The sequence below is a fragment of the Bos taurus genome, chromosome 28 (assembly GCF_002263795.3).
Source record: "Bos taurus isolate L1 Dominette 01449 registration number 42190680 breed Hereford chromosome 28, ARS-UCD2.0, whole genome shotgun sequence".
Classification (NCBI taxonomy): Eukaryota; Metazoa; Chordata; class Mammalia; order Artiodactyla; family Bovidae; genus Bos; species Bos taurus.
Genome location: NC_037355.1, coordinates 34,710,074 through 34,735,624, shown reverse-complemented (window position 1 = coordinate 34,735,624; position 25,551 = coordinate 34,710,074). Strand labels below are relative to the sequence as shown.

The window sequence follows — 25,551 nt, the reverse complement described above, 5'->3', positions numbered from 1 at the left end:
TCATGTCCTCAGAGTGGGGAGGGCTGACGGTACATCTTCAGAGTGTGTGTGTATGTGTGTGTGTGTCTTTGGGAGGAGGGGACGGTGCTGGCCCCTGGGGCCCCCTGGTTTGTCTTCACGCAGGATGACAGGGCACACCTGCCAAGAAGGCTATGACCTGGCCACCCTCCCTCCCTGCCCTGGTGTACTCAGATGGACTTTGGCACTGGAGGGGCAGGTGCCAGTCACCTGCCTAGAGGCAGCCTCTCCCTCTGGACAAACAGGCCCTTCTCTGACTCCCCAGCTCCCATGAATGTGGTCATGCCAGAAAGAAACACACAGGCTGTCAGAGGGCTGGCACACTGCGCTGTCACCTTTCTCGGGCAGGGAGAGCCCAGCAAGCACTGATGACTCCCCCTCACCCTCAAACACCCACCAGGATAAGGACCTCAGGCCTCCCAAGATCTCACAGGCTCAGGCCTTTCTTCTCTGACTTAGGGAGTCTGGCTGACTTGCTGTCCCTAAATGGAAACTTAGTCCAGGCCCACTAGCCTGAATTTCAGGGCTGCGTTCCTCTGACAACATTGCTCTGGTACTCTGAGTCTTTGCAAGTTCTGTTCCCTATGCCTCAGATGCTTTTCCCTCACTTCCTGACCTGGGAATTTTCCACTCATCTCGGACGACTGAGTCAGTTGCCGCCTTCTCCGGTAGTGTGAGCTCAGTATGTAGCCAGTGCTGTGTGCCTGCCTTGGTTGGACAGTCAGGAGGGCTGCCCACCCCTGTCACCTACAGGGCTGGCATAGGAAGGGCACTCTGTGCCTGTTTGCTGATTAACTCTTCTTCTCTCCTCTGCCCAGCCCACTCCACCCCGTGCAGCTCCTCCCTGTATCCTTTCAAGAGTTTGCAATCAGCTCCACTCTTTCCCTTCAGAGGCTCCTGTCCTATTGGGACCCCCTCAGACACCCTGCCTCTGTGCTCCTCATCAGACCTGCAGTTCTCAACCCGGTTTCCACATGCTGGGGTGAGGCCCAGCACCTGCGCAGTTAAGCAGTGCCTGAGGGTTGTGGTGCAGAAGCCCAAGGACCAAGGGCACCCCTCCCCCACCCCTTGGTGCTTGAATTCACTCCCCTTGAAAACCACCACCAACCACCATCCAGCCTTCATACAGCACTGCTGTAGCCAGGCCCAGCCAGCACTAGGCAACCCCTTCGCTAGGCAGCCGGGCCGCCTTAGGGCCCCTGTGAGGACACCCTCCAGCCAGCCCCCATGGTGATCATTCTATCAGTCAGGTCTGGCTCCCTCACTCTTCACCCCAAATCTTTTCTCACTGACCCTGCACCAAGGGTAAACTTTAAGGCACGGAGGGCATTTAAAGCCCTCCAGGGTGTGATGAGATCCCCGCTGAGCAACCTAGCCTTGCTTCCCACCCACCAAGGCCCCATGTCTCCGCTGCTCCTTTTCTGCTGAACATTCCCTGGCTCATTCTTTGGGGTGCAGCTTAAAGGTCACCTCCTATGGGAAGCCTTACTGAATGCCCTTCCCCTGCAGTCTGACCTGAGCCACTCCCCAAGGCAGGCCCCTCATGGTGGCCACGGGGTCTTCCTGCTGTAGGAACACAGGCCTGTCTTGTTCTCTAGTGAGGCTCTGAGCTTCTGGGGTCAGGCCAGGACAGGTCAACCAGAGTCTGGGACAAGGTTGGCACTCAGGAACGAAGAGGTTCTGAGCATCACATGTATGCCCACCACACCTCCAATCAGGTGGGCATGAGGACCCCCATTTTGGTGATAAGGAAATTGATGCTCAGAGGAGCTGAGCGGTGCTCAGAGGGGCTGTAAAGGCCATATAAGCAGTAGTGGTGGGACTCGATCAGGGTGGCACCAGCTCGCACCCGTGCTCTGCTGGGACGAGGCCCTCCAGGTAGTGAAGAGGGCCCCTTCTCCTCCTAAAGCGCTTATGCTACTGCACCTTACAGCTTCCCCTCAGCCTTCCCCAACCACCCCACCCCCAGCTCCCACTCCCACAAAGGGACACTTCCTCTAAACCCAAGCCACAGGCAGGGGGCGGGGAGGGTTATGGAGAGGGATTTTTCTGGGCAAGTCACCTGCTAAATGCAGAGCCAGCCTTCTTCCCCAACCAGGCAAGCGCCAGTACCCCAGGCTCAGCAACAGGAGGACCCACAGGGGTCACGGAGGCTCCGACAGGGGCAGGGGGCCTGGGGCAGACCTGGGCCCAGTTGCCACCTCTCCTCGCCCGTAGTGTGGTACAGGCCCCTGGGTCATCTGCACACTCCCATCTAACAAGACTGCTTCCTCTTTCCTGAGGCCCCAGGAGAACTCACCACCTTGCCTTCCTCTCAAAGCAAACAATGCAGAACCAGTGAGTAAGTCCTGGGGTGCCCGTGAAGTCACGGGAGGGAGGAACATGGTAAAGGCAGACTGTGGGGGCCCCAGTTCAGTGGAGTGAGGGGTCCTGAACCCAGGGGGCCTCGGGGAGCACCAGCCTCTGGGGAGCACAGGCACACCCAACTCCCAGGCCTCCAGTGTGGGTCCCTAACAGGTCTGTGGCAGCATCAGAACACCTCCCGAATCTTTCCCACCGCTCAGGGATCCTCTCGCTCTGGTTTCCAAGGCCGTGGCTCTGGGGTGGGTGTCAAGGAGGCCGTTGGCTCTCAGGGCCTGACCCCTGGCAGGGGGCACCCAGAAGCATCTGGATCCCAACCCACTGCTGGAATGTGCAAACAGAATGGCTCATCTGACAGAAGCGGCAGCCCTTGCGCAGCCAGACTCCAAAGCTCCACCCTCAGGTCCCAGAGGCCACTCAGAATCTCCCCAGGCCACCGAGGCCACTAGCAAGCAAGACCTGAGCCCACCCACCGCCCACCTGCGAGCTAACCCCCAGGTGGTTACCTAGCAACCTCCCAGGCCCCGTCCTCATGCCACCACCTCCCAGCTTCAGCAGCAGCTCTGCTCCTGCCAGCTCTGTGAGCTGGGATGCCCTGCTCTGCCTCTCTGAATCTCAATTGTCAGGCTCTCAGTTACCCAAGGGTTAACTGATAACTGAGCAGAAGTAATGCCAGTGCTGGTCAGGTGCAAACAAGGTACCAGCCCTGTTTGAGGCTCTGTACTGGGATTAACTCATTATGCTCCCAAGATCCCTCCAGGCGGGTGGTTCTGCTACTATATCCCCCACTGCACCTCCCTGATGGAGTCTCTTCTCTGAGTTGCCCCGTGGTAAGGGGAGCTAAGATACAACCCCAGAAGGCTGGCTCTGGAGAACACGCACTAATCGCCATGCGACGCTGCCCCCAGGAAGGTTCCAACCTTCTCTCCCTTGCTGCTGGGGCTTAGACTCATCAAACTCCTCACTCCCTGATCAACCCCAGGGTCCTGAGCATGCCCCCTCCCCACTTGTCTACCAGCACACACTGCCACTGACCTAGGCCTTCTCTCCACTTGCCTTCTGCCCCACAATCTCAGGAAGAAATGACCACTTGACTGTTCCTGCTCCCCAAGCCGTAGACTTCCACAGCAGCTCCTGCAGCCCCCAGGGCAGGGCCCAGTGGTCTCATGGACCCAATAGGACGCAATAAATGCTTGTGGACTGGCTGAGTGACCCATGGGGTCAGGCCCAAAGGCCTCTGGCTTTGCCCATCCAGCCTGTGCTCGTCACCTGAGCAGCTCTCAGTAATTTCCAGGCCTGGATGTCAAGGCCCCTCCAGCAGCTGTTCCTCCTCACCCTGGTCGGGGGCCAGTTAGCATCCAGGCAGCTCACATGGAGGTGCCATGAAGACCACATATGTAGTGAGCACAAAGGCCCAAAGTGACAGAAATTGATAAAAACTTCACCACACGGCTGACACCCCATATATCAAAGGCCCCAAATCTCATTCTCTGCTTGCCTCCAATTTCTATCAGAGCTTGCCAGCTGCACATTTATTGAGAAGTTTGTGATCTGACAGGCACTGTATTACCAACATTAATGATGCATCAGCCTCTAGAATTACTGGGGAAACAGTCCAATTGATTTTATTATTATCTCAAGTTCTTCACATTTCATTCCAGGCAGCTTGCTACCAGAGTTCTGGAGCAAAGACCAAAGTAAATAAAGAAAGGTTTGTGGGCCAAAGTTGACCTCAGGTGGGAAAACCCGGCTTACCTTGGGACCCTTGGTGATGGACCCCCCACCCCTCTGCCGTCTTCCTCTGTGAGAGCAGGGGGTCACTCAAATGACAGGTGACAGAGAGGGCCAAGTGTGGATCCTCATGGAGAGGAGAGCTGGGGGACAAGATCAGGAACTGAAGTCAGGTCTCCCATTCAAAGATGGAGGCAACCGGCAGAAGGCAGAAGAAGTCACTGATGTTACTGGTCATCTGCCCCTTGGCTGGAGTAGAGAGCTGCCCTGAATGGAACCCACACACAGATACGGGCTCAGGTCCACATCTGGCCTGGCTGCTCTGCTGGCTTTCTGGGGGCAGGAGGGAGACCCAAGATAGGATGGAAGGTGGTAGGTGGTCCCTGCCTCAAAACCCGAGAGATTCCTCCAGCCACACAAGGTTCCTCTCTGTTCTAGAACATGCCATTTCTGGAGTCAGGGTCTGCTTTAGCACAAGCTGCTCCTCTGCCCTCAGGTGCCCTCCAGCCCACCCCCACCATTGCAGGGCCCTCCCCAGAAAGGTCCTCCCATCTTGAGGCCTCTTACCCCACCCTCTGTGTCTTCATCCAGCACTTTACTTGTTTCCTTCTTAGCACCTATCATCGTGTATAAAAGGGACATCTATCAGCCTCTTGACCTGTTTCCCCTCTGGCTCCCCATAGACAGGGATCTTATCTGTTCTGGTCACCACCCCAGGGCCAGTAGGAAGCTGAGGGCTGGAGGTCCGGCCGGGAGCCAGGTTCAAATCAGAGCACGTAACTGACAGCATCAAGTTCTGCCCAATCACCTCCCCGGGACCTTAGGAGACAACAGTGGTTCCAAGCAACTATGAGGACTGAGGTGCAAGGACCCCAGGTGGCCGTGAGATGTGGATCCCCCAAAGGGGATACACATCCCCCTCATGTGGAACAGTGAGGACCGGACTCTGAGGGAGAGACACCCATTGTACCCTGTAGAAGACGGGGGTGCTTCACGGGGTGCAGGGGTCCTGGGCAGTATCTCCTGGAGAACAGGTCCCAAGGGCCCTTGTTCACATGGCAGGATTATTAGGTGCAGTCCAGCCCCGAGGCGACAGACAGGTGAAATACAAAGACAGGGTTAGCAGCACGGCGGCCCTCAGAGCAGTCAGCCAAGAAGGACACAGAGATCCTTATCTGAGCAGAGAGGCAAGCTGGACGTCCGAAGGCTGAAAGGCCAGATGAGAACTGGTGTGTGTTCAGCCACGAACGGGGCTTACCCTGAAGGCTCCAAATGCTCATGGGGCCAATGGGTGGGCCTTGCAGGGGTGGCCTTCTAACTACCGGTATTATGGTTATTGGCGTTGTTTAGTGTTTCCTGAGATTAAATCACAATGTGACTCGATAGGCAGTGTTCTGTTTTGAAAATAGATTTTCTACTGAGATGAATATTTCAGTATAATTTATTTATGAGCACTTCCCATGTGCCCAGCTCCACACTAAGCACTAACCAGACATTGTGTTTCATCCTAATAAGTCCCAGTCTCCCCACCTCATACCCTGGAAAACTGAGGTGCTCAGATCGGACATGGAAACACCTGAGGTGCCACCGGTGGAAGGACGTGGGTATGAATCCTTGTATATCACAGAGTCAAGCTCCTGGGCCCCATGTGGAGGGAGCAGCCTCTCTGGACCAAAGGTCCACCCCCCGAGCAGCCTCCAAGCCCCATCCAAAGGCCTTGGATGTGCCCCAGATCACGTAGTTATCCCACGTAGGGCAGGGACAAGAGATAAATCCACTGTGAACCTCGCCTCACTTAATTCTCAAAGCAACCTGGGAGGAGAGTACTACCAATTTCACGGCCAAAGAACTAAGTCTCCAGAAAGAGAAAAGACTGCTGGGCAGAGCAAGGGTCTGGACCCAGGCGGGAGGCCGTCTGGTAACCCTGTGCCACTCAGCCAAACGCCTGGAACCTGGCCCTCGCGCCTCTCTCTAGGCGGCCCGGCCCCACGCTCGCAGCCTTCTGGGCCGCCCGGTGTCACTGCCGGCGGGCTCTGCACCCGGCATGTGATGCCAGCGGCCTCGGTAAACAGGCCCGGCTGCAGCCGACCTCCTCCGGCTGGCCTGTGCCTGGGGAAGCCAGGTCGGGGGACGGATTCCGTGGCGTTTCCAACAGTGAGCTCTTACTCAATTAGGCCCTTTCTGTCCAAAGGACAGCTGTGACGTGTGGAATGGTCTGTGGTGTCAACGTGAGCCCAGCATTGTGCGACTGGGGACACACCATGCTCTCGGCCGACTGTTTATTTATAAATCCACCCGGCGCTCACCGCGGCCTTTACACTCAGCTCTTTCCCAAAATGCAAATTGGCTTCTTCCTGTAAGTCAAACCGGCTTGCTCAAGCTGATAAAAATCATCCCAAACGGGCTCTTTTATCTGCTCAATACAGAAAGTCCCACACCTCCTAGAAAGAGGAAGATGTCTTCTCTTAGCTTCACGGGGACTGGCCCGGGGACAGGCCGTGCAGAGGCGTTCAGGGTGGGCGAAGGGGGGTCAATGAGAGCAGTGGGAGAGAAAGTTCCAGGCTCTGAGACTTGTGTTCAAACTCTGCCCCTGACACGTTCCCAGCTCTGTGGCCTTAATCCCTCTGAGCATCACTGTGTGTGCTCACGTGTGTGTTGTTGTTCAGTCGTGTCTGACTCTTTTGTGACCCCATGGACTGTAGCCCAGCAGGCTCCTCTGTCCACAGGATTTCCCAGGCCAAGAACACTGGAGTGGGTTGCCATTTTCTTCTCCAGGGGAATCTTCCTGACCCAGGGATTGAACCCCCATCTCCTGCATTGGCAGGCAGATTCTTTACCACTGATCTACCAGGGAAGTCCATGTGTATGTTAAGGGGGATAAAAAATAGTCTCTCCCTTATAGGGTTCTTTGGAGAATTAAATGAGATAATGTATATAAGCCGCTTGGCACATTTACCAGTGCTGAACACTGGTAAATCTTCTGAATGAGGTGGTGGTGGTGGTGAAGAGGAATACAATCATTACTATCTGAAGCTTGCGAGTGCCACCTAGTCACATTTGCTAGGTGACTTCAGGATGGCCCCTTTTGCCCTCTCATCCTCGGTTTAAAGTGTAAAGTGTAAAGTGAGCCCCCAGGAGCCTTTCTCCTGTGGGGTGGCCGCTCAGCCCTTCGAATGCCTGCATCACAAACAGCTTTGGGGGTGCTCTTTCCAGTACCCTATCTCTTCACTCTCTCAAGGGCTCTTTTATCAGAAACACACAATCTGTTCTTTAAAAAAAACCTCTCCGTGTTTCATAGAAAAGCGAACTATGTGACCAGCTTGTGTCGGGATGTCCACAGAGCCGTGAGCATCACTTAGAGGCACACGCCTTGCACAAGGCTTGCTGAGGGATAACAGGGGACTGATAGGAACTCGTTACCTGCTAGACTATCAAAGGGCCTCCAGGGGGTGGACAGGAAGTGCAAGTGAACTCGATACGGACCTGCTGCTGCTAAGTCGCTTCAGTCGTGTCCGACTCTGTGCGACCCCATAGACAGCAGCCCACCAGGCTCCCCCGTCCCTGGGATTCTCCAGGCAAGAACACTGGAGTGGGTTGCCATTTCCTTCTCCAATGCATGAAAGTGAAAAGTGAAGATGCTCAGTCATGTCCAACTCTTAGCAACCCCATGGACTGCAGCCTACCAGGCTTCTCCGTCCATGGGATCTGCCAGGCAAGAGTACTGGAGTGGGGTGCCATTGCCTTCTCCGCAATATGGACCTAGAAGTCACCAGAGATCAAGATGTGAACTGGAAGCTCTTGGTGGAGGTTACAAGGAGGCGGTGTGAAACTGTCGTGACAACTGGGTTTGGCAGGCAATGTGGGCCCTGCCCACAGAGGGACACCCAAGCCTCAGTCTCCTAGCAGAGAACACCAGCAACCGTGCATGTGGCATGCATTCAATGCAACGTTTAGCACCTGGTGAGACAGGGGTTACCAGGACGGACCCTTTTATGGAGGAGAAAGCTGAGGCCTGGAGAAGGCCGTATCTAGCCCAAGGTCACACAGCTTGTTGGTAATGAAACCAGCAGCCTTGAAATAGCCATGCCACTGCAGCCACCGATTTTCCCGAATGGGATGAAACCTGATGGATGATGTCAGCTCCCAAAGACCTTCCCCTCCATGCACCTCATTTACTCCTCATAGCAGCTGGGCAGACAGGCTGTGGTTGTTAAATCTCCCCACTCTGCCGGTTGAGGGCAGAGACTCGGGGCCATGACACCCCATGAGGGGACGGCTGGGCCAGCCTGGACTTAGACCTTCAGAAACACCGGCTGCTTTCACCTCCTCTCCCGCTCAGTGTGGAGGGCCCAGCTGAAGGAGGAGCCAGTCCCCTGGGCCCCATCCCCACCAGCCCTCCCACCCAGCACAGGTGGGATGGCCCTGAGATGCAGCTGAGGGACTCCACCTGTGTTAACAAACAGATTCCAGTCTCTCCCTCCAATCCAAGCAGTTCTCTGCCTCCTGATTACTCTCCTCAAATGCTACCGCTCCCTGACCTCCCTTGCCTCCTTGGGAGGAGACAGTAAGGGTCTCCTCCCAACACTGCCTTCTCGCTGAGGTTCCAGCCATCGCTGGAGACCTGGCCTCAGTAACTCCCCTGAAGACACAGGCACTGGCTGCGCTTCCCCGGAATCCCGGGCCCCTGGGGCATGCACACCTGTCTTCCTCTCTTCACACCTTTTTGCCTCCCAGAAGTGCCCTTTCTCCCCCTTTCCTCCTCGCCTTGTTCTAGCTAAAGTCTCTGCATTTTCAACACTGCCTTTAAATGTCCCCTCCCCCAGAAGCCCCTCCCTGACTGCTTTAGCCCGTTCTCATTGCTCATTTGTTCCAAGGTCTCTTTGGAACTTCTTGGATTTCCCTGGTACTTTGAGTAGGTATCATTCCTATTCTGTCAAATAGCCAAGGCTTAGTTTACAATTAGACCTTGAAACTCACTGAAGTCAGAGTCTCAGGAATTTTGTTTGGCCATCCTTCCATTCAAGAAATATTGCCTTAGCCTCTGCTCTTCTGCCCATGCCATCTCCTTGATAACTGTGCTAGGGGATACAGGAAATGGGGTTCTGGCTTTCTAGAAGGAGTTCATGTCTAGAAATGGGAACATAATCAAGCAGTTGGCACCTAGCATGGGTGGGGCGGGGGGCGCTGTGACAGGGAAGCAGGAAGCGATGGGCCCACTGCCTGGTTTAGGTTCTTGCTCCCATCAGGAGCCCTCACTATGCCAAGCACGGGGCCCTACCGTAAGGAGATGCTCCAGCAGGCCTCCTGCTGGGACGAAATTACAGGTGAGTGACTCACCTGTCAGATTACAAGTAAGACAAAGGAGGTCTGGGTTGGGGTGTGAGGGGAGCAGTGTGGGTGAATGCTGCCCCACAAGGCCGGGGCCTCTACCAGCACAAAGGCAGGAAGAAAAGCAGAACGCAAGCGATAAGAAGGAAGCCCCATGGCCTGGGTCTGGGGGGTGGTGGTGGGGAGGCCAGTCCACCCTGATGGAAAAGGCAGGGAGAGAGAGGGCTGAGCCTGACCTGGCAGGGCTCTTTGGGGCATGCACATCCCCCACCCCTCAAAGCCAGTGCCCCCGAAACCTCAGCTCCTGAAATGCAGGTCAGCCTTGTGGGTGGGGCCTTTTTGTTTTCTGTTTTTCTGAGCAGGCCTCTCCAGATGGGCCGGCGATGGGAAGTACACCACCACACACCGCTGGCTCTTGGCCCAGTGGGCCTGGCCACTGTCTGCAGCTCTGAGCCTCTCAACGAATGGTTTCATTGTTCTTCCACCCTGAAGCCTTCTCTGGAGAAGTGCATGGGTTTCTAGAGAACTAACTGGAGTGCTACATGCCAGTGTGGGGGCCTCAGATCATACCCCCATGTCCAGCTCCTTGTCACCCAAGCTTGTGTCCCTGCACCCCAGAAGTGGGTAGAAGCTTCTTCTTTGGCTCCAAGCAGAACCTCCTTCCTTTAAAAACCTCTTCCGTGCTTGCGCTCTCTGTGGGTCTCATGGCCAGGGTGGGGTGAGGGGGCTCCAAACCCCTGGGGTGATGAGGAAAACCCTCCATTTGCAGTGTCCCAGGTTCCCCAAGCAGCCTCCCTCTCCACTGCTTCAGGGGCGGCAGAAACACTTGAGTACCCTGGACACTGGGCCTGGGAGTCCCTGCTCTTCTCCCTGAGCTTGTTTTCCGGTCAGTGAAATGGGACTGCTAAAGTCAGCAATGGGCCAGCTGTCTCCCAGCTTCCACTGTCGTTGGAACCAACCCCGCCTGAAGAAACAGCGGAGGGGCCAGTGCCCAGCGCAGCCAGGGGTGTTCAGAAGGCTGGATGGGGAAGGCGGGGGCTGTCGATGGCTGCAGAAGCCCTAAAAGCTGGTAAAAGGCTTAATCCTGCATAATGATTTACAAAGTGACAAGTAAAATAGATTTACCGTGACAGCTTGAAAGGCGAACCACAGAAATAAAATTACACTCGGGCTCATCCTGTCTCTCTGCCACCTGTCCCCCTTCCCTTCCCAAAACCAGGAAGTCCTGTGTGCGCACACACAGACACAAGCTTGGGAGAGGGATGAAGAAGGTGGCTGCTCCGGGCCCTGTGCTGGGAAAGGGTGGAGGGTGCCCTGTGCCAAGGACAGTCCATAGAGGTGATGTGCATGGCAGGTCTCCAAAGGCAGGGGGTTGTCCCCACTGACAGGTGAAGGCACACCCAACTGACATGCCCTGAGTCAGGTTCCACCTTCAGGAGCATGCAGAAAGCACCCCAAGTGCCCACGGGGCCCAGCACTGCCAATTTCCATCTAACCCCCGTCTGATCCAGTATCGCAGTCCTCTAGGTTTTCAGGGCTCAGGGAGAACAGTTCACTGCTTCCCCTGGCATGAAGAGGGACTCCAACAGCACTGGGCTGAAACCAGCCAAGAGGAAATCAAGAAACACCTTAAACAAGTTCAAGAATGAAAGTTGAGTGGACGCTCCCGCCTGCAGTGCTGGGTTCACGGGCGGCATCTGGGTTTCTCTGACAATGCTATGGCCCTCAGTCTGTGCTTACAGGAGTACCACAGGGTACATTTTCCTTCACTGCAGCGGGTTCATTTGGCATCAGGCTGTGTGGGGGAGAAGGATCCAGCATGCCAGCGTTCTACCCACGGGCCACAGAGATTCTCTCCTCGGTGGCAATGAACTCTACCAGAGGCTCCAGGCTCTCTGGCCATCTGTCCACTTTCCCTAGAGACGTGCCCACCTAGGAAACTTCCCAGGCTCCCCAGTTAGAGGCTGGTAACCATGCCCATCGGGTTATTCAGCAGGGTTACTCACCCCAGCAGGGAAGGATTTGATAAGAAAATTCTAGAAGTGGCCATCTGTAGGGAGAAAGAGACCAACATCCCCTTGGTATTAATAGATTCAGATGGTAAAGAATCTGCCTGTAATGCAGGAGACTCCGGTTCGATTCCTGGCTCAGGAAGATCCACTGGAGAAGGGATAAGCTACCCACTCCAGTATTCTTGGGCTTCCCTTGTGGCTCAGCTGGTAAAGAATCCACCTGCAATGCATGAGACATGGGTTTGATCTCTGGGTCAGGAAGATCCCCTGGAGAAGGAAATGGCAATCCACTCCAGTATTCTTGTCTGGATAATTCCATGGACAGAAGAGCCTTGTGGGCTAAAGTCCACAGGGTCACAAAGAGTTGGACACTACTGAGAGACTAACACTTTCACTTTCACATGGAGCGAGAAAGAGACCAATATTGCCTTGGTATTAAGAGCTGTGGAGCCTGAAGCAACTTCACCTCTTTGAGCTCCAGCTTCTGCCTGGTTAAAATGGGGATAACACTACCCACTCCAGAGGGTTGTTGTAACAACTGTGAGGTCCCAAATAACCATGCCTGGTGCGCAGTGGGTGTTTCCAAGGATGTGAGCTTTGCCTCAACTGAGTACGGATTAAAACATATTGGGTTTGCCAAAAAGTTTGTTCGGGTTTTTCTGTAATATCTTCTCCCGAATGATTTTTTTGGCCAACTCAGTATTTGCAATGGGGATAGCTAAAAAGAAATTTTGCTCTCAGTCTTGGCTTAGAGAAATCACCTGCCCGTGGCCCACCCAGCCTCCCCGGGACCCCAGGAGCTGCCGGAATTGAGGTAGTGAAAAGATCATCAGGGAAGGGACAGACAGCAGTCAGACGGGTCTGGGGATCCCAAACCTCCTGCAGCCTCCGCTCTGCTGCAGGGGCCGAGTCCCAGGAAAGTCTCCCTCCCTGTCACTCTCTGGCTGACACCTGGCAACTCCCAGCTCAGTGCCTCTAACCAATAGAGCACTGGGATGTGCCTCGGCAGGCCCGGACACCCATGTTCATCCGACAGAGGATGTCCCTCCCTCCTGCCCGCCCCCAGCTCCGTGGCAAGCTGGAGCTCATTCGGCCGCAGACTGGCCTGGTGCGTAGGCTGCATGGATGAGGCTCCAGCCCCTGGCCCTGCCCAGGGAGTCTTGCCCAAGAGGCCCTGAGGCCCGGCCAGGCTGATGCTGAGCCAATTCTCCCAGGAAGCCAAGCCGAGGAGGGCGGCAACCCTGGGCAAAACCACTCAGGCCGGCTACCCCTCTGGCTCTAAGTGGAGTGTTGAGGGAGTGAAGAAGGAAAAAGTGAAGTCGCTCAGTCATGTCCGACTCTTTGCGACCCCATGGACTGTAGCCTGCCAGGCTCCTCCATCCATGGGATTTTCCAGGCAAGAGTACTGGAGTGGGGTGCTGAGTGGGGGGCCCAAAAGAAGTGACTGAGGGGTCAGACCATGTACACGGGGCAGCTGGGGCTCTGGGACTGAAGTTACTCAATTCCTTCTCAAGCAAAGCATGCAAGTCTCTTCTAAGGTACCCACCTAAAATGCAAATATATATATGTATATATGTTTGTATATTTATGCATTTATATTTGGACTTCCCTGGTGGCTCAGGGGTAAAGAATCTGCTTGCCAATGCAGGAGACACAGGTTCAATCCCCAGGTCGGGAAGATCCTTTAGAGAAGGAAATGGCAACCCATTCCACTATTCTTGCCTGGAGAATTCCATGGACAGAGAAGCCTGGTGGGTTACAGTCCACGGGGTCGCAAAAGAGTTGGACACGACTGAGAGATGAAAACAGCAACAACAATTTATATTTATCTCCAAACCACAAAACCTACCAACTCTGTGTAAAGTATAGCCATCACTTATTTATTTGCCTCTTTAACAAGCATTTTGGAATGTCTGCTACATGCCAAGCTTGGTGCTGGGTATCAGGGAGTCAGAGCCTGTATGTGGATAGGGCACCTTGAAGGTAGCTGGGATCCTGCCAGATGAGGGCTGCAACAGTGCTGGGGAAACTGGGGCAAAGGCAGGGGACCCACCTCCTTGACCTAGCTGGTGCATGAGGGCAAGCTCCACCTTGAGCAGAGCTTTGCAGGATGCCTAGGAGTTCACCAAGCAGACAGAGCAGAGAACAGAATATGTAAAGCACACACAAGTGGAAGTTCAGCTGGGGCCAAAGGGCCCTGAGTAGGTGCTGTAGCACCTCCTACATCTAGCATCTAGAGATGTAGCATCTCTAGCCGGGCTGTAGGTGCTAGAGGGCTACAAAGGAGTTTTAAGTAGAGTAGCGGAGGTGACAGCATCAGAGGTGCCTTATATTAAGGTCATGCTGGTGGCCAAGTAGAGAGAGGACAGAAGGGAAGCTGGAGGCAGACACTGGAGGGAAAGGCTGCTTCATAAGAGTGGAAAGGAGAGGTGACTTTGGAAACATTTGGAAGGTGGAGTCTGAGGTGTCAGTTCCCTGACTACATACTCCCACAGGCCAAGTTCTGGGCAGCGCAGCAGGGACATGGAAACCCAGTGTCATAGGTAGCAGTCCTAGGGAGGAGCCAGCGATGACTCCCGAGTTTCAGCTGGGGCAATGGGCCAATGACAGTCCCTAGTCCTGAGAGTCCCTAGCTCCTAGTCCTGACAGTGGCTTTACAAGAACTAGAACAAGGTTCCCCTTTCGCAAAACACTTCCCCACTATCCACCAGAACTTAATAAATGTGTAATCTGTGGGGACTACACTGTGAGCACTCCTAAGCTGTGTAGTGCACACCATGTATGATCAAACACGACGGTCCCAACAGACACAATGCACTGAGCAAGCGCATGGTGTATGGGAGACCTGGAGTCCGGAAGGGAGGAACAGACAGATAAAACCTAGTCCCTGAAGGTAGAAACATAACAAAGAACAACCAAAGCAGAATGTTTACTAACCTTCCTTGCTTTTTTGGCATGAGAAATGAGAAATGGGATTATTTACTCTATGTAACTCAAAAAAGAGATAGTAACTGCTCAAACAATGTGAATACATGCAACTATACAAGTCAGAGGGAGAGGCGATGGCACCCCACTCCAGTCCTCTCTCCTGGAAAATCCCATGGACGGAAGAGCCTGGTGGGCTGCAGTCCATGGGGTCGTGAAGAGTTGGACACGACTGAGCGACTTCACTTTCACTTTTCACTTTCCTGCATTGGAGAAGGAAATGGCAACCCACTCCAGTGTTCTTGCCTGGAGAATCCCAGGGACGGGGGAGCCTGGTGGGCTACCGTCTATGGGGTCACACAGAGTCAGACACGACTGAAGCAACTTAGCAGCAGCAGCAGCATACAAGTCAGAAAGCACCAGTTTTGAAAGACAAGGATTCGCCAAAACCCAGCCCAGGGATTGAACCCAGGTTTCCTGCATGGCAGGCAGTTTTTTTACTGTCTGAGCCACCAGGAAAGCCCAATTCTGGCCTTGGAGCTTATTAAAAATTAGATTTTTTTTTTTAAAGGATCCTATATCCTGAGCAAAACATCAGCAATTGAACATAGCTGAGTGAAACCCATATGCTGAGAAAACTGGTACTATCTGGATAACTGAGGGTTTCTATTTCCTTATCCTTCTATCTGAGCTTTACTGAACACCCTGGCTGCTCCAGGCTGTCTGGGATGCAGGAATGAGACCAAGCTGGTACCCTCACGAAGATGGCAGTCCAGTCAGGGAGAATGCAGAGGGCTAGGGGAGTAAAGGGGAGCACCTGAGAGACCCCCGGGAGGAGGCAATGATAAAACTGAGATGTGCTAGAAGGAGAAGCTGAGAGACTTTATGCCAGTCTCCACAACAATGTCCAAAGCCCTGTGGACAGATCCCTGTTCTACAAATGGGAGAACTCTGTGAGTAGAGGGGAGATGATCACAGTCAGTGTTGGTGGGGGGTGAGGGGGCTTGTACAGACAGCCTTGCCTACCCAGGAGGTACAAATACTCAAACAGACTTCTTCAAGAGTCCTAGCTAGAAAAGGCCTCAATGCACACACAGGGAAACCGAGGGCAGACTCAGGGCCACCAAGTGGCTCCCTGGTGGAGATGGGAATTGGGTCTCCTGACTCTGATCACAGCCATTTTCCGGGGCCCCTTACTGCCCTGAGGATGCTAGTCAGCCCAACATCAGAGCAGTGCTGGGCAGGGAATGCACGTCTGGTTGGCTACATGAGTTCCCAACCACTGGAAACCACATAGACACAGAGGGGGAGGTATTTCCACACGGCACCAGATTCTCAACCTTAAAAAATTTCCGGCTTTCATTTCCTGAAAAAGATGTTTACAGGGGCATCCCTCCGGCTGAAGTCTGCTGGCAATCCAGTAAGAGTTTTTACTGGATACAAACTACCCTCCTCGGCCTCCCCTCCTGGCGCCCTGGGAGGCGGTGCTCTCCACCCATTTTACAGATGAGCAAGCAGACCTGGAGAGCCCCAGAGGCCCTCTCATCCCAGGTTCCTCCTTACGGGCCTGATGGGAAAGACCAACCCCCTGCTAAGTGCCAGGCGGGAGTTGAGGTGGACTGGTCCAGGCTGAGTCCTCTGCCTGCAGGCAAGCCCAGTCGCTCATTCATGTCTGACTCTTTGAGACCTTCTAGACTGTAGCCCACCAGGCTCCTCTGTCCATGGGATTTTCCTGCAAGAATACTGGAGTCGGTTGCCATTTCCTCCTCCAGGGGCTCTTCCCAACCCAGAGACTGAACCCACATCTCCTGCAATGGCAGGCAGATTCTTTTACCACTAAGCCACCTGGGAAGCCTGAGCCCTCTGCCCACTGAGACTAGTGGCAGGTGGAGACCTGGCTCTGGGTTAGGCCCTTACTGGGCATCTCAGATCCTTGGTCTCACTGGTCTGGGCCCTGCCTGATTGTCACCAAGCCCTGGAACCACCTCACTCAGACGCTGCAAGGCCATGAAGGGTGCCAGCAGCCAGGCTGCGGTTTTGTGTTTGGCTAACTCTTGGCTTCTAAGTAATGAAGTGGAGAGAAGACAGTCATAGTGAGAAGGCACTGTCCACCCACTCACCCTGCTGCGGGCAGTCTCTGGGGCCGCCCAGGACCAGCCCTGCTCAACACCAGTATGCTGGGTGGCAGCCAGTGGAGACAAGGCCCATCTGACAAACACCAGCTGTGGTCACCTTCAAGGCAAGGGAAGGAGGCCCAGGGGCCTGCACAGGCTCAGACCAGAGTGAAACCCACCCCTCGCTGCCCCTGTTGCCATCTGGGAGGTAGGACTTCCCTCCTGCTGTCTCTGTAAGTCACACGAATCCCAGTTTAGTTATCAAGGGCCTCCTGGCCATGTACACCCTGGGATTCTGGAGTGGCCTGACTCAGACAGGTTATCCTCTTGGAGGAGAGACAGGAACAGAATAGGGAACTGGAGGCCTAAAGAGGGCGAAGGGCCTGCCTGTGGTTACAAGGCAGAATCGGAGGTACAGGGTGGAAACAACCTCAGCGAGCCAAGCAGTCCCAGTGCCCCCATGTCACTGACAGGTAAACTGAGACCCCGGGATGGGAAAGGACCTGCTGAAGATGACGTTGAATCAATAAGAATCCCAGGATGGTCATCATGGGTTGACCCTTGGGGCCAGGACAGAGCTACCTGCTGTGACCCCAACCTCCACAGTCAGGGAAGTTGCAACACTTCCTTGTTTCCATGGTGACCAGCTATTGCTCCAGGAATACACTGCGATGTTTGTGTTCCCTCCTCTGTGCCAGTCCTGGGCCAGGCTGTGAGGACCTGGAGTGGAAAGAGGGGGCTTAAAGGGGGAGGCACAGACCCAGTACCCATTCTGGTGGATCACAGGCAACAGAGGGCAGAAGAGAGAGGAACAGGAGAATTTTCAGTGGAGGAAGAAACCCTAGGGTCGGAAAGCATCCAGGGGAGGGAGGTCAGAGGTGGCAGCTCTGGAGCTGGGCTCTTAGGGACGCAGAGGAGTTCACCAGGTAGGACTGGGTAAGGACTGACATAGGCAAGGGTGCCAGGGCTTGCGGGTGATGGCGTGTTAGAAAGTGACGGTGCAGAGCAGAGGGTATGAAAGCAGAAGGCGAATGCAAGACAACCAGGATGGGAGCCAGATGCTAAGTGACAAGTGCAGACTTGGGTGTGAGAAACACCTCCCCATGCCTCTATTTTCCCAACTGCTCATTGGGCACTTTATGACAAATAGTTTATAGTTTCATGGGAGGTGACAAGCACGAAAGAAAAAGTGCACGTACCCACAGGACTTGGAGATCTGGGCCAGCTTGCCAGTCCCGACCCCTCAGCCTGCTTGGCAGAGATCGGCAGGCATTCCCAGTGGGCTTCTAGGCACTCAAATACATCCACTAACATCCGCTTACTAACATCCATCTCACTAACGCCACTGACTACTCTGGTCAAAGTCACCAGCATCCTCATGTGGGTTCCTGTAAAAGCCGCCCAGTTGCTCTCCTTGTTTCCACCCTTGGCTCCTAGAATCTATACTCAGCTCACTAGGCAGAGGGATCTTTTTAGAAGATATGCCAGATAGTCTCAGTCCTTTAATTAAAATCCTCCAATGACTTCCAAATTACTGAGTGTGAGGTCAGAAGCCCTTCCTGGGCTCCATAAGGCCCTCTGTGACCTGGTCCCTGACCACCTTGCTCACTTCCTCTCCTATCTTCCTCCTGATCCTACTCCATCCAGTTACACTGGCCTCCCTGCCTTTCTTAGAGTATGCCAGAGGGTCTTTGCACACTCTGTTCCTGCTGTCTAGAGTGCTTTTCTCCCAAATGCTTATGGGATTCACTCCCTTATCTCCCTGAGATATCTACTCAAAGGTAGGCCTCTTCAGAGAAGCCTTTCCTGATCACTCTATCTAAAGAAGCCCAATTCTCTCATCTCCTTGTATCACCTTATCCTCTGTTTTCCTCAAAACACTTACCCTAACTCAGCATGACATTGTACATTAAGCTGTAGACTTGCTGACTGTCTCACCTACGAGAATGCAGTGGGCCTCTGTCAAGTTCACCACTAGATCTCCAAGGTCTGGAATAGTTCCTGGCAAATAGTAGGTGTTCAACAAACTTGACGAATGCATAAGTGATCCATCTTTCTTTTTTTTTTTTTTGCTTTTCTTTTTTTAAAAAATTAATTTATTTTAATTGGAGGCTAATTACAATACTTTAGTGGTTTTGCGATACATTGACATGAATCAGCTTTCGTGGGTGTACACGTGTCCCCCATCCTGAAGCTCCTTCCCAACGGCCTCCGCACCCCATTCTTCAGGGTCATCCCAGTGCACCAGCCCCGAGCACCCTGTCTCATGCATCAAACCTGGGCTGGCGATCTATTTCACATATGGTAATATACATGTTTCAATGCTATTCTCAACTCATCCCACCCTCGCCTTCTCCCACAGAGTCCACAAGTCTGTTCTTTATATCTGTGTCTCTTTTGCTGTCTCGCATACAGGGTCATCGAGTAATCCATCTTTCTTAAAGAGCAGGGCAAGGGGAGGCACAGAAAGATCCCAGGCCTTGTACCCTCAGGGACAGAACACTGGAGGCTCCAGACCGGCCAGGAAACCTGGTTCTCAGGCTGGCAGCAGGCAGCAGGTGCTGCCCTCCCAGCGCACGGGCTCCCAGGTTTGGAAGGGAATCAGGGCCTGGCCTCAGGGTCTGGACAAGCCCTGAAGGGAAAGCAGCAGCTGCTATTCGTTGCATGTCCCTGTTCCACACACACTCGACCTGGGCAATCCAAGGAATTAGCCTCGGGGAGCGGGCGATGGAAGGAGGCCAGGCTGGCTCACATGGAGGATTTAGTACCTTGCTGGCTTTGCAGCCAGCTTCCTTCCCTCTCTGGGCCTCAGTCTCCTAATCTGGGAAATGGGGATGAGACAGGGATAAGATAGGCTGGTTGCCCAGGTCCCAGCTGTCCCAACAGTCTGGGCATCTTTGCATCTTCAGAGACCCGGAAGGGACTGCACCAGGTTGAAACGAGGGTCACAAATTCAACCCATGGTCCCAGGCCAGGGTAACATTCTGCAGCCAGTTAGGCTAGACACCTGTGCAAGGGGTCTCGGGTGGGCTCCTGTTCTAGCCAGTGGGACACTGTTTCTAGCCAAGGTGACAGCTAGCAGAGTGCAGGGCAGCCCTGTCTGAGTCAGGAAGTGAAGGGGAGAGCCTTGTTTTAGGGCAGCAGCCCCGGTGTAGGCGGGGGTGCGGGGAGGGAATGGGGGGCTGCTCGGCTCGGGGAGCCAGCTGGGTCTCTGGGTCATGGAGACACCCAGGCCCAGAGGTTCTGGTGAGTACAGCCAGAGAGCCAAGGCCCAGGAGCTCTGTGAGATGAGGATGGTAGGTCCCAGGTGAACCAGGTGTCACTACCACAGCCACAGTGGGGCTTCCCTCTGAGTCTCAGTCAGCAAAAGGTTTCTGCCCAATGACAAGGCGGAGGATGGGCACACGCTGATGGTCAGGATGCCTGGGTTTTAGCTCCAGTTCTCCAAGCCAAGGACTTGCTCTGTGACCTTGGGGAGGCCTCTGTCTCTTCTGAGGTCAGACCCAGCAGCTAAATGAGAGGGTTGCCCTGGATAATCTCCAAGGCCTTTCTGTGCTGACACTGTCATCACGGCACATGGTAATAAGTGCTGTGACACTGGGCAGCATGCAGGGCACTGGCTCGCCCCTCTGACAGCCTAGGTGGGCACTGTCGGCACGCAATGCCAGAAGTTCTGACTAAATCCAGCACTCTCTGTAGACACGCCGGGTCTCTGGGGCCTCAGGATGCTTAGGCAGGAGGTTCCGACAGTGAGACAGGGGACAGAGCAGGGCAGAGAGGGGCTTGGGAAGAGGCAGATGGAGACAGACAGTGAGGGAGCAGTACTCACAGCCCCCTGGCTGTGCTCCTAGAAAGGGACCCCAGTTCCAGCGGCAGGTAAGCAAGCTGGGAGAAGCTAGAAAGATTTCCTTCTCAAAACAACGGGCATGTCTGACACTTAAAGAGCAGGTGCCAGGCCACTTTCTCTCCCTTGGACCCTAATGAGCCACTGTTGGGACATCCCCAGCCTGCTTCCATGTCTTAGACCATTTTCAGGTCAGGCTTGAGTTCTCCAAGCTGCCCAGGCTCTTACCAGAAGGCAGAGATAATAAGAAGGCCTGGAGAATTGAGGGGAGAGAAGGCGATGGCACCCCACTCCAGGACTCTCGCCTGGGAAATCCCATGGACGGAGGAGCCTGGGAGGCTGCAGTCCATGGCGTCGCTGGGAGTCGGACACGACTGAGCGACTTCACTTTAACTTTTCACTTTCATGCATTGGAGAAGGAAATGGCAACCCACTCCAGTGTTCTTGCCTGGAGAATCCCAGGGATGGGGGAGCCTGGTGCGCTGCCGTCTATGGGGTCGCACAGAGTCAGACACGACTGAAGCAACTTAGCAGCAGCAGCAGGAGAACTGAGAAAGGCTACCTCATCCAGGAAGCCCATTCTGCCCACTCCAGCCTGAACTCAGCTAGAGAGGAGAAGTCTCTGGGGAAACACCCATGATGCGAAAGGGAGTTCCCAAGAACTGACTTTACCCTATCGGCACAGTTCTGAGAGATAGTGAGAGGCATTCTTCCAGGCGCCACACAAAGTGGAACTTCCCAGGAGGAAGCAGATAGGAGGCAGGGAGCTGTCCCTGGAGGCATGCAAGCCTATAACATGCTCTGTGGGGATGTGGCAGAAGGACCGGAAGTCATCTGTGTAACAAGACATCAGATGAGGTGGCTGCCAAGCTCCCTTGCAGTCTTGAGAATCAAAGGTCCCATGAACACCCAGAATAGTAGTGTTTGGAGCCCCCAGAGCGGCAGGTCTGGAGGACCATCTCCCCTGGCTGGACAACCACACCTCTAGGGAGCTAGCTAGGAGGGCAGCCATCCACAAGGCAGAAAACTCTGAGAATCCTGGGCCCCATGTGGATTCCAAGCCCCAAAGCAGCTCCACTCCTGTGCCTATAGAAATCAGCCCTGTACCCAAAGCACACACAGAAATGAAAGTGTCAACCTGGACTGGGGTGGGAGGAATCACAATGCGATCCTTTTGCAGGAAATAAATCAATGCTGAGCTCACAGCTTCAGGGAAGTTCCTTTCACAGCCAGGCCCCATCACCAAACACCAGGCAAGAAATCACACTTGAGGTTTCCTCTCTTTTTCAAGGATTGGAAGCAAAAGGGGGTCCAAGAGCTTGGGGTGGAGTTGCGGGGGTGCTAAGCAAACCAGGCAGAGGGGCTAAGTGCCCAGGAGCCCCCTGACTTGCCCCCTGCCAGCCACAATGCCCACTCCCCAGAGTCCCACAAAATTAAGGGCAGGAGGGGTGTGAGCCAGGGAGGGAAAGTGACACATCCGCCGTCCCAGAGCGGGCCTGCCGGGGGGGGAAAGCCAGCTGGGGCCCACGGCTCTCCCCAAGGCCCCAGGCTGCCCCCGCTCCCATCCCCGACAGCAGCATGACACCCCAGCTAACAGCTCACAACTGACTGATCCCGGCCCAGCATTCAGAAGACACCGCGCACTTCTCTCTAGGTAATGTTGTCAGGCCTCTCAGCCCAGGAAGAGGAGACATTAACCGGGGCAGGATAAACAGGCAGTGCAGCCAGCAGGGCTGAAACTGGCCTCCTGACCCACAGCAAGTAAGCCCTAAACCAGTCCTGCTCAGCCTCCCTAGAAAAGGGAGTGGGCGGGAACTTCCACCCTTCACCCTAATCCTAGCTCTTTCTGTCAACGTTGAATCCCAGTGTTCACGGAGGATGAGACAAAATGGTTTCAGCGGCAAGGGCAGCTGGCACAAGAGGCCACCCCCTGGGGCCACCCCAGCCGCCCCACTCCGAGCCAGGCCTGGTGTCCCAGGGGACCTACTGTTCTTAGTGATGTTGGTCAGGTCCGTTCTCCCTAGGCCTTGCCTTCCTCACCAGTCAAGCTGGTTTGGGAGCGGGGGTTTAAACACAGTGCCTCCGTGACTAGAGAGGTGAGACACAAATGAGTGGGAATCAGAGGGTCTGGACGAGAGGAGAGGAAAGACAAACCGCCAGGCACACTAACTCCAGTGTGGGTTCATCCCTCAGTCGTGTCCACCTCTCTTGCAGTGACTGCAGGGACTATACCCCACCAGGCTCCTCTGTCCATGGGATTCTCCAGGCAAGAATACTGGAGCGGGTTGTCATTTCCTTCTCCAGGGGATCTTCCCAACCCAGGGATCAAACCTGCATCTCCTGCATTGGCAAGTGGATGGATTCTTTCCCACTGCCACCATCTGGGAAGTCCAGTTCATTTCAGTCGCTCAGTCATGTCCAACTCTTTGTGACCCCATGGACTGCAGCACAGCAGGCTTCCCTGTCCATCACCAACTCCTGGAGCTCACTCAAACTCATGTCCATCGAGTTGGTGATGCCGTCCAACCATCTCATCCTCTGTTGTCCCCTTCTCCTCCCGCCTTCAATCTTTCCCAACATCAGAGTCTTTTCAAATGAGTCAGCTCTTTGCATCCGGTAGCCAAAGTATTCAGATTCAGCATCAGTCCTTCCAAGGAATATTCAAGACCGATTTCCTTTAGGATTGACTGGTTGGATCTCCTTGCTGTCCAAGGGACTCTCAAGAGTCCAGAGCCAGTGTAATTTTAGACCCTCAGATGAAGGCTGTGGTTCTTACACTGCTTTCAGCTGTTCAAACTCATTCAAGGATTGGAACAAAGCTGGGGACCACCTCTGCAGAAAACTACATTAATTGCCAAGGAGTGCAGGCAGGCTCACCACCCCTGCAGGTTGGGTGCAAGGGCCTCTCCTCTCACAAAGCCAGCAGATCTTCAAGGCCTATCTCTAGGGACATGGAAGGGTCCCACCCCTCTGCCAAGCTGGCCTTGCTTTGGGGCCTGCCCAACCACAAACGGATTTGTGGTCTGGTAACAATAAAAGAAAAGGAGGCCAGCGAAAGTGACGGACCTGCAGGTTTGAGGGGGTGGAGATCAGGTAGAACTGCTGAGAGACAGGCTGGCGGGCTTCTGTCCTCACACTCCCCATCACGGACACCCCCTGGGGAAGGCCGCTCTTCACTAGGAAAACCAGCCACTGGCTGAGCTGTAAGATGGCAGAGCTGGGGCCACCTAGGCTCACCAGGAGGTTCCACTGGGGTCTTCATGAGTTATTCTGCATTAAAAAGGGAAGTGAGAGGTGTGTCCTATGGCTTAGTAAAGCCTGGGTGAGCCAAAGGGGCTGGTGGTTTCCCGGGAGAGGCTGTGCTCTGCCATCTGTCCTTCCTTTTGTGTACTGGTGTCCGTGAGGACCCATTTTGAGAACCTGGATGTGGTCTCAGCTTGCGATTTTCAGGTGAGGAAACTGAGGCTCAGCAGAGCCTGTGACTGGCCTAGGGTCCCAGAGTCAGTGACCATCCCGCACAAGTCTGCACAGAAGTTGACGGCCAACAAGACTCAGCCCCTCCTGCCTCTCCTTTGCTCCACACCTCTGCCCCAGGAAGAGTCTGCGGGGGCAATACGATCATTGCTCACCTCAATTTATAGGGGACGAAGACGAAGTTCCGAGGCAGGAACCCAGATACAAATCTCTGCCTTCAGAACACCTCTCCCAGGGGAACAGGCTTCCCTGCTAGGGTGAATGAGGCCCCATGGACCGGGGCCTCCCTGAGATGCCCCAGCAGTCTTGCCTGCTCCAGAGGGGAGACTGCAGACCACGGCAGGGGCCTGGTGTCAGGAAACCTGGGTCCCAAGCCTGCCTTGGTTGGCCCTGAGGTACCAGGTGGCCTTGGGCAACACCTCTGAGTCTCTTCGTAGTTCACTCTGAGGTGAGGCACTGCTAACAGCTGGCCAGGGGTCATGGGAGCAACAGCCGTGACAGCGACCGAGGCGACCATGTCTTGGGCACATACTATGTGCCAGACCCTGCCTGTGCTCCATCTTCTCAACCCAAGGGGAAGGCCACATGCTCTTTTTTTATACTATTAGTGAACCTGTTCTGCAGACATGGAGCTGCCCAAAGTCACAGATGTCACAGAGGCTGGAGTTGAGAGTTGATCCCGGGCAGTGTAAGAACCTAAAGCCAAGGAGCTGCCCAGGAAATGCTGGGTATTAGGATGTTTATGCAAGTCTTGGGTTAGTTGCTTTAAAGATGTAAACAGCAGAAGCACCAAAACAATGACATCAATAAGGAAATTCCACCCCTCCGCACTCAGAACACTCAGTCCCCCTCAGTGAGACACCCTGGTGCAGGGGATCCACCTCAGTGTGTGACATGCGGCCAGCCCCTTCACCTCTCTGGACTTTGGGTTTCCCCACTGCAAAACGCGAAGGTGGGACAGGGACCCTGGGAGGGCCCTCCCCACCGGCAAATGCCGAAAGGTTTCGGGACCCTTCCCCCAGAGGCTGCCATGCCCTAACTGTCCCTCAGTCGGAGTGCTGCCTGGGCCGAGCCGGGTGCCCCGCTTCCCAGCGTTGGCCACGGTCTACCAGGGAGCAGGATGGGAATTTGGACAGGAGCCTGTGCACAGGGTGAGGTCCAGGCACCTGGGTCTGCTTCCTCGTCCCGAGATGACACAGGTGACTCCCAGGGCGGAGTGAGCAGGCTCCCTCCCTGCTTCTCCATCCACAGAGGAAGTGTTAGCAGGAACAGGAGAGCAGACCACTAGTCCTTCCGGGTGGGGCTGGGGGACTGGAGGCAGCAGTCACCCATCTCCTTGGACTAAACAGGCCTGGGCAGATGAGAAATCCTGTACTCTCCCTAAAGAGTTTCTGTTTTCCTCCCCTCAAACATCCAGTGCAACCAACCTATTATTACCTTTCAAGAAATATGCTGCTGGGTTGGGGCTCACTGCCATATCCTTCCTAGCTGCATAGGATCTGAGGGTCAAGACAGAAAGTGTCCTCCTTAGATTCATCTGGCCCTTCCCAACTCAAAGATGGAACATCACTCATTTCTGAGCACCAAAGGGTGGCTAGCCGGACCGCACCAGGCCAACAATAGGTGCTCAATAAATGTTTAATGAACTAATGAGCTGGAGAGACAGGGTTCCAGGCTTGGGTCTGCCATTAATTCGCTGTTGTCTTTGGATACAGACAATTGTTTCTTTCCATAGTTGGGTTTC

General features: G+C 54.5%; 1 long non-coding RNA gene across 1 annotated transcript in view; it reads right to left on the bottom strand.

Moving 5' to 3' along the window:
- LOC132344145 (uncharacterized) overlaps positions 1–25,551 on the bottom strand; it is a 49,900-nt gene that overhangs the window by 17,462 nt on the left and 6,887 nt on the right. The window contains exon 2 of the long non-coding RNA XR_009493267.1: positions 1–25,551. This exon is cut by the window's left edge and continues 17,462 nt beyond it. This is a non-coding gene — a long non-coding RNA (uncharacterized lncRNA).